General features: G+C 37.1%; 1 long non-coding RNA gene across 1 annotated transcript; it reads right to left on the bottom strand.

Annotated features, from left to right (window-relative positions):
- Positions 1-1,808: 1,808 nt before the first annotated feature.
- On the bottom strand, positions 1,809-10,986 carry LOC141576916 (uncharacterized). The gene is made up of 3 exons (XR_012505326.1): positions 10,840-10,986; positions 2,736-2,952; positions 1,809-1,937 (listed from the first exon to the last, which is right to left on the bottom strand). It is a non-coding gene; the product is annotated as an uncharacterized LOC141576916 (long non-coding RNA).
- Between the last annotated feature and the right edge of the window lie 2,109 nt (positions 10,987-13,095).

A 13,095-nucleotide genomic window follows, 5' to 3' on the forward strand; every position in this document is an offset into this window, starting at 1 on the left:
AACTGGAAAGGAGATAACTTCCATGAATTACAAAAAGAATAAACACAAAATTGTAAAAGAAGACATATAAATCATTAAGAGTGGGAGAGGGAAGCTTGGAAAGCCATTGTGGAAAACAGTATGGAGATTCCTCAAAAGACTAGGAATAGACCTAATATATGACCCAGGAATCCCTCTCCTGGGCATAAATCCAGAAGGAACTCTACTTCAAAATGACAACTGCACACCAATGCTCATAGCAGCACTATTTACAATAGCCAAGACATGGAAACAGCTTAAATGTCCATCTACAATTGACTGAGTAAAGAAGTCCTGGTATATTTATATGATGGAATACTTTTCAGCATAAAAACGGACAACATAACACCATTTGCAGCAACATGGATGTTCCTGGAGAATGTCATTCTAAGTGAAGTAAGCCAGAAAAAGGAAGAAAAATACCATATGAGATCACTCATATGAGGAATCTAAAAACAAAACAAAACATAGATACAAAACAGAAATAGACTCACAGACATAGAATACAAACTTGTGGTTGCCAAGGGGGCAGGGAGTGGGAAGAGACAGAATGGGATTTTAAAATGCAGAATAGATAAACATGATTATACTGTATAGCACAGGGAAATATAAACAAGATCTTGTGGTAACTCATAGCGAAAAAAATTGTGACAATGAATATATATATGTTCATAAATAATTGTAAAATTGTGCTCTACACTAGAATTTGACACAACATTGTTAAATGAGTATTACTCAATAAAAAATGTTAAAAAATAAACACAGACTTTCTAATTTCCGTTGAGAAAAAAGAGAGAGCTATATAAATGTAGGTACTATTTCCAAATAAGTCTCAAAGGGGGAAAAGGAGGGATAATTATTTTCATCCATTAGTAGAATGTTAAAACACCAAAAATCCATCTTAAAATGTTTCTTTTAGGACAAAAACTTACTTTTATAGAACTTGCACATTCAGAGGTGCCTCACAGATTTCCAGAACACTCTGTGAGTAGTTGATGAACTTCATCATAGAAAATGTAAACCCATCTCTTAAATCCAACCCTTAAATACACTCTTCACCTAGTAGCTAAGGAAGTGAATCAGAAATCTTTCCTCACTCACAAATTGATGTTTCTCCTCTTTCTTACTTATGCTTAACTGTAAGTTCTCAAAACGAATCAGGTGCTACCTGGATGATCTTTCAAGACTGAAGGACTTATTCTCCAGCTGTTGGGAGTGCTGGTGGAAAACAGTCTTCAGGTGTCAGCACTCTTAATTAGAAAGGCTTCTGGAGCAGCCTTTCCCTTCAAAAATGTATCAGCGCCCCTGTCCAAACTCTGGATAACTCAATAAAGCCATTCCAGCCACAGAACTCCCATGGAATTCCCAGTAACTAGGGATTGCAATGTAATTTCTTCCTCTCTCCAGCCTGCTTCTCTCCCAAATACATGGTATTAAATCTGACGGCAGATAATGTGTTTTGTCAATTGAACTAGAGACTCTTTTAGGGCAGGACCTTTACTTTGGTCACTGATATCTACAGTGCTAAGCCCAAAGGCCTGGAACTCAGCTGTTCAATAATGATTTACTAAATGTAATCAAGTCATCCACACAGTGCCAAGAATAAAAGATTGTATCTAATACACCATGATATCTTACCTAGAATTGACATTCAAACAAACCATAGTTTGCCTCATTTACTATCATTGATTTCTAGATTTTACAGATTAAAGTAGTAAAATTTGTATGATCATGGAGAGATAAGGAGAAAATTCAGAATAAAAAGGATTTAACTGTGAATTTCTGCCTTACCGTTCCCACATCCCCGAGGCCCTCAGTGTCCAGAAGGATCAGCGTATGATTTGGCTTGTGTGGATGAGGTACACACCACATCCAGATGCCCTTAGTTTCAGACTGCAATGTAGACCCTAGAGGAAAGCCTGTGAGGAGAGGGAAGAAAGCAGCATTCAGTGAGAGCAGACAGTCTAAGCAACCAGGGGGCTACAGACTCAGTTCTTTGGAATGTCAGTACCCCAGCATATGAGATGGTGCTTTCTCCATTTCCTCAAGAATATCCTACTTTGTGTGTCATCTGTTTCAAGGAGGAAGGAATATTAATTGTGATAAGGATACCACACAAGGGCTCAACATGGAGGCAAAGGGGAATCCATGAATCAGACAAAATGGAGGTCACTGATAATCATAACAAGTGTATCTTGAAAGAATGGTGAGATTCAAAGCCAGAGAGAAATGGACTGAAGACAGACATGGGAAGAGAAAAAAGTGGAAAAAATAAATCAAGATTATATTTTTTGTCGGACAAAATTATTTTTCATAAGTGAGGAGAGGTGTTAGCCACAGTAGGATATGACATACAGGAAAAATTTTTAAGATTATAGAAATTTGAACATCTTTATATGTTGATGAGAATATTCCATAAAAAAGCAAAATGTGTTTCAAGAGAGAGTAGACACAATTGCAAGAGTCAAGTGATTAAGCATGTAAAATAAGGTAGGATTGTGTGACTTGTTAGGAGAAATTTTGCTTTACAGGAATAAAACATAGAATATGGTAACAAATTAGAGTAAGATAGTGATTTAGCAGTGAGAAATAGGAGTGGAAAGTTGATTTGTTAAGAGAAGTTTGGTTCTCCCTACACATGATCAGGAACAAAAATGAAGAAGCTGAGGTATTAGCTAGAATCAAGCAACTGGCCCTTGACCAGGTACAATACTCACCATGATTCTGACCTGCAAGACGGTTCATCAAGTAGGATTTTCCCATATGATATGGTCCTACAATGGCCACCACGACCACTGGCTGAGAAATCTCACCAAGAATCTGTAGAGCTTTTAGGTTCACTGACAGCACTTCATTGACACTTTCCAGCAGACAAACGGGGTCCATCAATTTGGGTCCGGATGCCATGGCAACCTAAAAACCTAGAAGAGCTTCCTAGTGGAAATCAGATTATAAAGTAATTCTCTAACTCAGACTTATACAAAGCATCCATCAATTTAGAATAGGGTAAGTAAGACTTCTGTGTTTTCCATGAGACAAAATGTAACCTAGAATTAGCATACCGCAGAGGTTTTCCCCCATCATTCCCTCAAGTCTCTCATGATGTTGGTAGTGAAATAATATATTATCACTCTCCGAAGTGTTACTTCAAAATAGTAATATAATTAAAGTTATTGTTATGATGCACTGAAGTCCTACAATATACAAAGCCTTTTGATAATAACTTTCATATCCAGCTAAACTGATATTCACAAGAGGCTGAAAGTTACAAAATAATATAACTACTTTGGAAATGAGGTAAATGGTTCTCACAAAGGCTGAGTGAATGTCATTGAGCAAGGATTAAAAATCTACATACTTGAGCAAAATGACAGACTAGCGAGCTCTAAGCTCTTGTTTCCCCAAGGAGACATCAAAAACAACCAAAATACTGGCTAGAATAAACTTACAGTAGTTCCATAAAACAGTCAAAGGTCCAAAGCAACTAACCAAATACCAAATCAAGAAGAGCCTCATTGAAAATGGTAGGAAATTCTGTGGTGTTTTTGTTGCCCTTGGTCCCCATTGTGGTAAAGTCTTTGAGAATCTGGCAACTCATTTTCCACTTCTCTCCCCTGATTCAGAGAGAGGGAATTTTATAATTTTCTAACCTGTCAGGGCTGCCTCTTCAGGTCTTTGTTTCACATCAAATGAATCTCAAGGAAGGGTGGCAGAGGGGTAGGTGGTGGTATAACTTGGATATCAGGTGGAAAGAAGCAGCAGGCATTTCTCAAGAATAATGTGGAGACAGCTCCACAGATGCCTAGAGCAAGAGGTTACCAGTGAATATATAAAATAGACTATATAAGGCATCAATCGAGTTTCCAATTCCTTTCTTCAAACTAAACAGGGCAGAGAAGACTGCATTTACAATGATCTGACATCTCATGGGCTGCCTGAAAGACTGTTATCTTTTCCCCTAATTGAATCTTAGGCAGGGAGAAGCAGTGGGCATTGCTTGGGAAAGCAGCAGGGAGAATGGCCTGCAGACACCAGTGACAAGACATTATGGGTATGTGATATTGAGATTTATAATAAGAAATACATATGTGATTGTTGTCCTTATTCCTGGTATATAGCTCTTAAAACCCTATGTGATGAGAGAGATTAAATTATTTTTTCTTATAATTTTTGGTCTTTTGTCCTCAATTCCTAAAATATCTCCAGACTGATAAAGATGAAAGGAGAGTCTTTTGTTATTCATAACAAGTGTCTTTCAACCACATCTGAGTTTATGTTAATGAGGTGATTTTGTAAAGCCCCTAGATCACTACAGAATGGAGTTGGTTGCTAGAGGAATCAATGTTATTAGAAAGCTGGAATATTTAGCCTGATACTCCAACCACTGGGGAGCAGAGAAGAGCTGAAAGTTGAGTTAATCACCAATGACCAATAGTTTACTCAACCATATCTAAGAAATTCTCCATTAAAAAAAAAAACCTAACTGAAGGGGTTCAAGCCAGAGAGCTTCTGGCTTGATGAACATGTGGAAGTGGTTAGAAGGTGGCACATCCAAAGGGGTCATGGAAGCTCCACACCCTTTTCTTGATATCTTTCCCTATGCATCTATTCTATTTTGCTGTTTATAGGTTGTATCCTTTTTTAATATAAACCATTAATCTAGTAAGCAAACTATCTTTCCTGAGTTCTTAAACCATCCTAGCAAATTATTGAACCTGAGGAAGAGATGGTGGGAAACTCCAGTGTATAGCCAGTAAGTCAGGAGTACAGGTGACAACTGGGATTTGTAATTGGCATCTGAACTGAGGGGAAGTCTTGTGGGACTAAGCCTTTAACCAGTAGGGAATGAGCTAACTCTTGTCAATTAGTGTCAGAATTGCTTATTGTGAAAAAAATGTTCACATATGTGGTGACCAGAAGTAAGTATAGAGAATAGAGAGTTGAGAGGAGAAATTGAATTTTTCTTTTTCTTTTCAGTGTGGAGACACACAATAGACAATCAAAAGTTCCAAGGAGACACACTTTGGGAAATTAATATACTTAAAGAGGCACATATATGGGAAAACTGAAAAAGTAACACCCAGGCCGAGGGAAGATGCATGCTCAAAAAAGCCTAAAAATACTACAGCTTCTCCTAAGCTTCATCTCAAGCCTCAAAATCAAGGGCCAGCTTAGGGAAAGACTTCCTTGTCACAAAGCCAGTATGCAAAGAATGGGAAAGGTGACTGCTTTCATAAATGCTCTATTTTCAGGGGGTTGGAGGGCAATAACTCAGTAGTAGAGCATGTGCTTAACATGTCCAAGATCCTCAGTTCAATATCCAGTACCTCCATTTAAAATAAATAAATAGATAATTAAATATTCAATTTTTCAACAACAACAACAAAAGTCACAAGGCATACAAAATAAATGAAAATATGTCCCTTCCGAAGGAAGAAAATAAAGTTGCAAAAAACAAAAAACAACCCTGAAGAAACATATGCATTAAATGTTTTAGTCAAAGACTTTCGAACAACTTTTTAAAAACATGATTAAAAAGCTAAAGGAAAACTCAGAAAAATAACTAAAGAAAATCAGGAAAATAATATGTGAACAAAATTAGAAAATCAACAATGAGATAAAAATAATAATAAAAAAAGGAATGAAACTGAAATTCTGAAGCTGGAAAATATAATAAATAAATTTACAAATTTTCTAGAGGATTAGACTAGGGAGTATAGCTCAGGGGAAGAACATTTGAGTGCACATAAAGGGGATTAGACTTGCACAAGCAAAAAGACTCAGAAACTTGAAGACAGGACAATTGAAGTTATCAAGTCTCAGGAGCAGAAGGAAGAAATAACTTTTTAAAAATGAATATAGCCTAAGAGAATTATGAGATACTGTCAAGTAGACAGATATATGCATTATGAAAGTCCCTAAAGCAGAAGGGAGAAGCAGGACAGAGAGACTATTTGAGGAAATAATGGCTAAAAATTTCCCAATGTAATTAAATACATGAATCTACAAATGCAAGATATTCAACAGACTCCAGTAGGATAAATCATCAGAGACCAATGCTGAGGCATATTATAACCAAATTGTCAAAAGACAAAGAGAGAATCTTGAAAGCAACAAGCTGTAACTCATCACATCCAATAAGATTGCCAGTCAATTTCTCAACAAAATACTTGGAGGCCAGAAGACAGTGGAATAATATATTTAAATTGCTAAAAACTGAAAGTGAAGTGGTGGGGTGGGGGACCTGCCAATCAAGAATACTGTTTGCAGAGAAGACGGGTCAAGATGAGGGATAATAATTTCTCACAGAAAAGTGACTGAAACCTGGCTGAAGAACTTCTATACAAACAAGATTTTGAGAGATATTTCCACATAATTAGGTAGGGCAGGAGTAAATACTTCAGGTTGGGACCTGTGCACCTGGGGAAACACTAACAGGAAAAGGAAGACTGTGCAAACAGAACCTAACCCTGAGGAGTGAGTGAGTCAAGCCACAGACTGGGCATCCCAGTCCTGGGGTCCTACACGGAGGAGACAAGTCCCCTTGGCTACTTGGAGAAAGACTGAAACAGAAAGGCTGGAGAAGCCTAGACTAGAAAGAGTGAATGGGTGCTGGTTTGCCACCAGACAGATTGGAGACAGGTCTGCCCTAGCAACTAACACCTTATTATACTCTCCAGGAATATATTCTATGCAAATAACAACAAAAAGTGTACTTTTGTGGTTATATCTATATGAGATAAAAGAGAATGTATTTCAAGCACTGTTAAAAGAGACAAAGAAGGACATTATGTTAAAAGAGTCAAGTTTATCTAGAAGATAAAACGATTCTAAATATGTATACCTGAACATCAGAGTTCCAAAATATATGAAATAAACATTGACAGAATTGAGCAACAGATCACTCAACAATAATAGGACAGTTTAATACCCTACTTGTAATAATAGGTAGAAAAAACAGACAGAAGGTCAAGAACAAAATAGAGGACTTGAACAACACTATTGATTAATTGAACCTAATAGACTTATATAGAACATTCCCATTCAACAACAAGAGAACACATGTTTTCCCAGATGGGCATGGAATATTTCCAAGGATAGACCATATTTTAGGCCACAAAACAAGTCTTAACAAATTTAAAAAGGTTAAAATCATACAAAGTATCTTTTCTGAGCCCAATGAAATGAAACTGGAAATTAATAGATGGAGTAAAACTGCAAAATTTACAATTATGTGAAAACTAAACAAAACAAAATTAGGAGTAAAAATAAATTACCTCAACATAAGGAAGGCTATATGTGGAAAACACACAGCTAACATCATCCTCATAGGTAAAATATTGAAGCCTTTTCCCACCCTCCTGCCTCCCCTTTTTCAGAAGGAGGCTGCAAACTTTAGGTCAATGTTCCCACACATTTGCCCCTTCTTCCACTTGCCACTCTTCTTTTGTTTCAGGATGTCCTGAATCTTGAGAGATTTAGGTCAAAATGTTTAGCTGAGAAGGGTCAGGATTTTGCAACTTAATCCCGTAAGTGAAAATAAGACTGAAAATGTAAATATTGTTTTATATTATATTGAGAGAAATATACATATACTTAGAGAGAAAAGCATATGTAGCAAAATGCCACCAGTGAGTAAATCTAGGTGAAAAGAATATGAGATTTCCTTGTAATTGTTTTCCAAGGCAAAATTTGACTTTAAATATTAAGTATTAAAAGCACAATTATGCCGTGGTTTTTCTGGCATATTTTTGATTGGCATTATATTAAAAGTTCCCTATAATATCTACGCATATTTCATAATCAGTTTAAATAAACATGATATTATACTCAAATGTCTCAACTATTCATTTCCATATTTATAGGTCAAGTATTCAAGATGCCTCAAATACTATCAAAAAATACTTTTTAAAAATACCAGCTTTATCAGTTACTAATGTGGCCTTAAACAAAAAGCTTCATCTAGCTAAACCTGAGTTTTTAAGATTAATTATAGGGGTAATATGAAAAAAATGGTAAGTCCAGTCTGGAGGATGTTTTTATAATAAAATTAGATAACTATAAGCTTATATATGAGCATAGCATGTGGCACAAAATGGGATTTCAGTGCATGTTTACTGAATTAGATGGTGATTTATCCAAAATAATTGCACTAAACAAATTGGGTTACACATTTGAACACAATCTGCAAACTTTAGGTTACTAAAAACAAGGTCTATATATTTTTTTTTATCAGAGCAAAGCAGCAAGGAAATTCAAACACTGCTCCAGCACCATCTCCTTTTGTCTGATTCTTCATTGTGGGAGCAAAGAATACAAAGGTAAAACAGGATCCTCTAACAGCTACGTTATAATGACTAGAATTGTCCAGTTCCCTCTTTAAAGGGAAAACTAAAGGAAGATACAGAAAAATGTGAGAGAAACTTTATAAAAACCAGGTCTGTGGAATAGAATAGAGAACACAGAAATGAACCCACAAAGATTTGGTCAACTAATCTTAGACAAAGGAGGCAAGAATATACAATGGAATAAAGACAGTCTCTTCAGCAAATGATGTTGGGAAAACTGGACAGCAGCATGTAAATCAATGAAGCTAGAACACTCCCTTACATGATACACAAAAATAAACTCAAAATGGATCAAAGATTTAAACATAAGACAAGATACAATAAACATCCTAGAAGAAAACACAGACAAAATGTTATCTGACATACATCTGAAAAATATTCTCCTAGAACAGTCTACTCAAGCAATAGAAATAAAAGCAAGAATAAACAAATGGGACCTAATGAAACTTACAAGCATCTGCACAGCAAAGGAAACCATAAGTAAAACAAAAAGACAACCAAAGTAATGGGAGAACATTTTTGCAAATATGAAACCAACAAAGGCTCGATCTCCAGAATATATAAGCAGCTCCTACAACATAATAAGAAACAAACAAACAACCCAATCGAAAAATGGGCAGAAGAGTTAAACAAGAATTCTCTAAGGAAGACATACAAATGACCAATAGGCACAAGAAAAAATGCTCAATATCACTAATTATCAGAGAAATTCAAATCAAAACTATGATGAGGTATCATCTCACAGCAGCCAGAATGGCCATCATTCAAAAGTCCACAAATGACAAATGCTGGAGAGGCTGTGGAGAAAAGGGAAACCTTCTACAATGCTGATGTGAATGCAGTTTGGTGCAGCCACTGTGGAAAACAGTATGGAGATTCCTCTAAAGACCAGGAATAGACTTAATATATGACACAGTGATCCCACTCCTGGGCATATATCTAGAAGGAACCCTACTTCAGGATGACACCTGCACCCCAATATTCATAGCAGCACTATTTACAATAGCCAAGACATGGAAACAGCTTAAATGTCCATTAACAGATGACTGGATAAAGAAGTAGTGGTATATTTATACAATGGAATACTAATCAGCCATAAAAACAAAAACATAATGCCATTTGCAGCAACATGGATGTTCCTGGAGAATGTCATTCTAAGTGAAGTAAGACAGAAAGAGAAAGAAAAATACCATATGAGACCTCTCATATGTGGAATCTAAAAAAATTTTTAAAAGAAAATAAGTACAAAATAGAGACTGACTCATAGACATAGAATACAAACTTGTGGTTGCCTAGGGGGCGGGTCGGGGGAAGGGACAGAATAGGAGTTCAAAATTTGTAGATACTGACAGGCATATGCAGAATAGATAAACAGGATTATACTGTATAACACGAGGAAATATATACAAGATCTTTTGGTAGCTCATAGTGAAAAAATGTGACAATGAATATATGTATGTTCATGTAAAATTGAAAAATTCTGCTCTATACTGGCATTTGACACATTGTAAAATGACTATAACTCAATAAAAATGTTAAAAAAAGGCCTATGATTTCTTAGCTGTGAATTAGCCACATAATTTTTAACATCAAATTTACAAACTGCAGCTCTTCAATCCTGTTCCAGGTTGGTTTTCAAAATGGGATCTACAGGAAAAAATATCACCCGAAGGGATTGTTAAACCTAGGTTGTGTATATATAAAACATGCTACAAATGATTCCAATGTTATTATGAAAAACAAACCCACAAATGCGAGGGCGGGGTTTGAGGGAGAGGGGAAGAGAGAGAATAAGAGGGAGGAAGATGGAGCCAGAGAGACAGAAAGAGAAAGAGAGTTTTGACGTGATCATAATGTTTAACTAATAAAGATCAGGGGTGAGGGGACTAAATTCATCTCTACACAGAGATTTACAGAGCTCTCACTGTAAGCTTTCTTAAATTGACTAATAGAAATATTAAAAAGAAACTATCTCTATAGATGGCAGTTCCCTATAACCTCCTTGCCAGGGACTCTCTTATTCTCTGAATTCTAAAGCCAACCCACAGAACTTGACAGAGAAAGACAGGCAGGCTCCCAGGAGGACTCTTTTAAGGAGCAGCACATCCAGGGGTACACAGTGTGCCTGGCTGTCACCTTGCAGCTGCCACTGGTCCATACAGAGAAGCTGAACTTCTCTAGAACTAAAGCCAGCCACAGACCCCTGCATGCCAGACAGCAGGCTACTTGCCCTTCTTCAGGTGTCACTTTGAATCTGAAATCAATCTTGCAAATTACTACATACAGAAGAGATAAGAAACAAAGTCCTACCAAACTATATTCAGCATCTTGTAATAACTTATAAAGAAAAAGAATATATATGAATCACTGTGCTGTACACCAGAAACTAACACAGCATTGTAAATCAACTATATTTCAATAAAAAAAAAAAAAGAAATCAATTTTGTGCTGCACGTAAAAGACAAGGACATACCTGCTCCGCACACTGGGGGTACAAGAAATGTTCTCAGTTGCTTCTTACACTTTGCTCACTAGCTCCTCCCACCTGTCTGTCTCTTCTTCATCAAAGCTAAAAAAGAGTAAGGTGGTTCATCTCTTCTTGGTCCATCTAGTATGATAGTAATAAAACTGAAGCTGAAAGCAAAAGTAATTCAGGCTGTTTTTCAGTTAGCAGAGTCATGCTAGATCTACTGATTACAGCATGAATATGGGTGTGTGGTTCGTAGTGAGAGGAGATTAGAAAAAGTTATTTAATAGTCACATCTTAACACATGCCACCACTTTCTGTGGGCCGCCCTGCACTGGAAGGCCTTCATAGCCCCACTTCTTGATACATCTCTCCCCCATATAAGGTTGCCAAATGTGACTTAACTTTCCTTGGCAAACAAGAAAAATAGAAAATGCATGGCACAAATGTAAGCAAGGCTGTATACAACAAGTATATTTCAAGCATTTTCCTCTTGGCGAGGATCCCTGGGTATTTTTGTTAGTGAAGGTCTTTTAAGATTTTAAATCTGTTCCTTAGTATATACGTTTAAATGAATATATTTTATCATAAATAGAAAATAAAGATTAAAGATGAAAATGAACAACCTATTGTATTATCTGGAGATGCTCACTATTGGCATTTTGCTCAGCATGCCTGTACTTCCCTAACATATGGATCCTCTCCTAACATAGATATCCTCTTTACACAGGAATTTAGCCAATTGGACCAGTTCCAAAGGGATGCATTTGGTCAGATAAAAAAAGTGACTGGGTGCACACATGTGTTTGTGAGAAAGAAAATGGAGCAGTGTATAAGAGAAAGATGAGAGGTGCAGCACTGATATGGCCAAGGACGCCAGGCTGTGAGGGTACAGGGAGTCCTCCTCCTCTCTCCTTTTCTCTACCTTCCTCACCACTCTCCGTGCCTATGGGAACTTCTTCATAAAAGGCCAGATAGTAAATATTTTAGACTTTTTGAGACATAGGGTCACTGTAGCAAGTATTCAGTGAAAGCATTCATACAATAGGTAAACAAATGGGCATAGCTATATTCCAGTAAGACTTTGTTTACAAAAGTGGACAATGGGAAGCCATCCTGGTTTAGGTAAATGTGATGCTACGATATGCCAGTGGTTGTCATCAGCTCATGAATGTATCATTGTCTTACAAGCCGAGTAAAATGGTCCAAGTACAGAATCTCAGGCTGAGTGTCTGCTTCTAGGGCCATTTGGGTTAAACAGCATCTAAATATCCTCATTGTCTTGGAGCAGAGATACAGAAAAGGAATGTGTGTACTGTCCATGTGTCTACGCATCATCCACATGAGTTACTGCCTGATCTCCAAGCCATGAATCCACACATCTATGCCAGTAACTGTCTCACTCCCAACAACATAGCACTGCCAGTAGCTCCTAGATTGGCCAAAGAGAAACAAAAAGTGATGGAATACAGTCAGTGGCAGTGAGGGAGAGCCTGGTTTGGTGTGTGACATCTGCCCAGGTCTGCAAGCCTCTGTGAGTGAGCGAAGAATCCTGACATCTGGGTACATGTCAAGGTGACCATAAACTCAATTTTGGAATGAGGAATAGGAAGACACCAAGCAGCTATATGGGTATTTTTTTAATTCATCTGAGTAGATAAAATATCCGCTCTGTTTCCAATTAGTCTTTTCCACCTATGGTAGTTGCTTTTAGGGTCCCTACATTTCTCAAGACCCCCAGAAGGGGAAAAGAAGCCTAAAGCTGAGTGATTATAGAGAGTTTAAGGGCTAGAGTGGGAAGGGGAAAGTCTGATAAGGGTGGATTAAGAGTTGAAGTATGTAGTTAGGGGAACATATTAATAGATTTCAGGATAGAGATCTATTAGATTTGAAGGGGAACATATTAGCATCTCCTGTCTTGGAATAGCCAGTATCCTTTCCACTTGGCTTTTAAGCAGCCAGAATGTAATTGTTGCATGGGATAGAAGTAAGAACCATGAGTACCTTATCTAATAATTCTTGAACTATTGGACAGCATCCATCAAGTTTCCCTTGTGTTATGCTATATTGGGGGATCTTAGGGAGGGGCATGGACAGAAATACTTCCACTTACCATAGCATTGTATTATGGGGTTCTCCACCCCATACATGATCAATTTCAGTTAAATTCCTTGTCTAAAAAGAAGAGAAGTCCTGTCCACTAATTGGCTTAAGTCCACAGTAAGATTGGTACTAGGTTGAAGAGGACAGAGAAGCTTAAGG

The sequence above is a fragment of the Camelus bactrianus genome, unplaced genomic scaffold, assembly GCF_048773025.1.
Source record: "Camelus bactrianus isolate YW-2024 breed Bactrian camel unplaced genomic scaffold, ASM4877302v1 HiC_scaffold_45, whole genome shotgun sequence".
Classification (NCBI taxonomy): Eukaryota; Metazoa; Chordata; class Mammalia; order Artiodactyla; family Camelidae; genus Camelus; species Camelus bactrianus.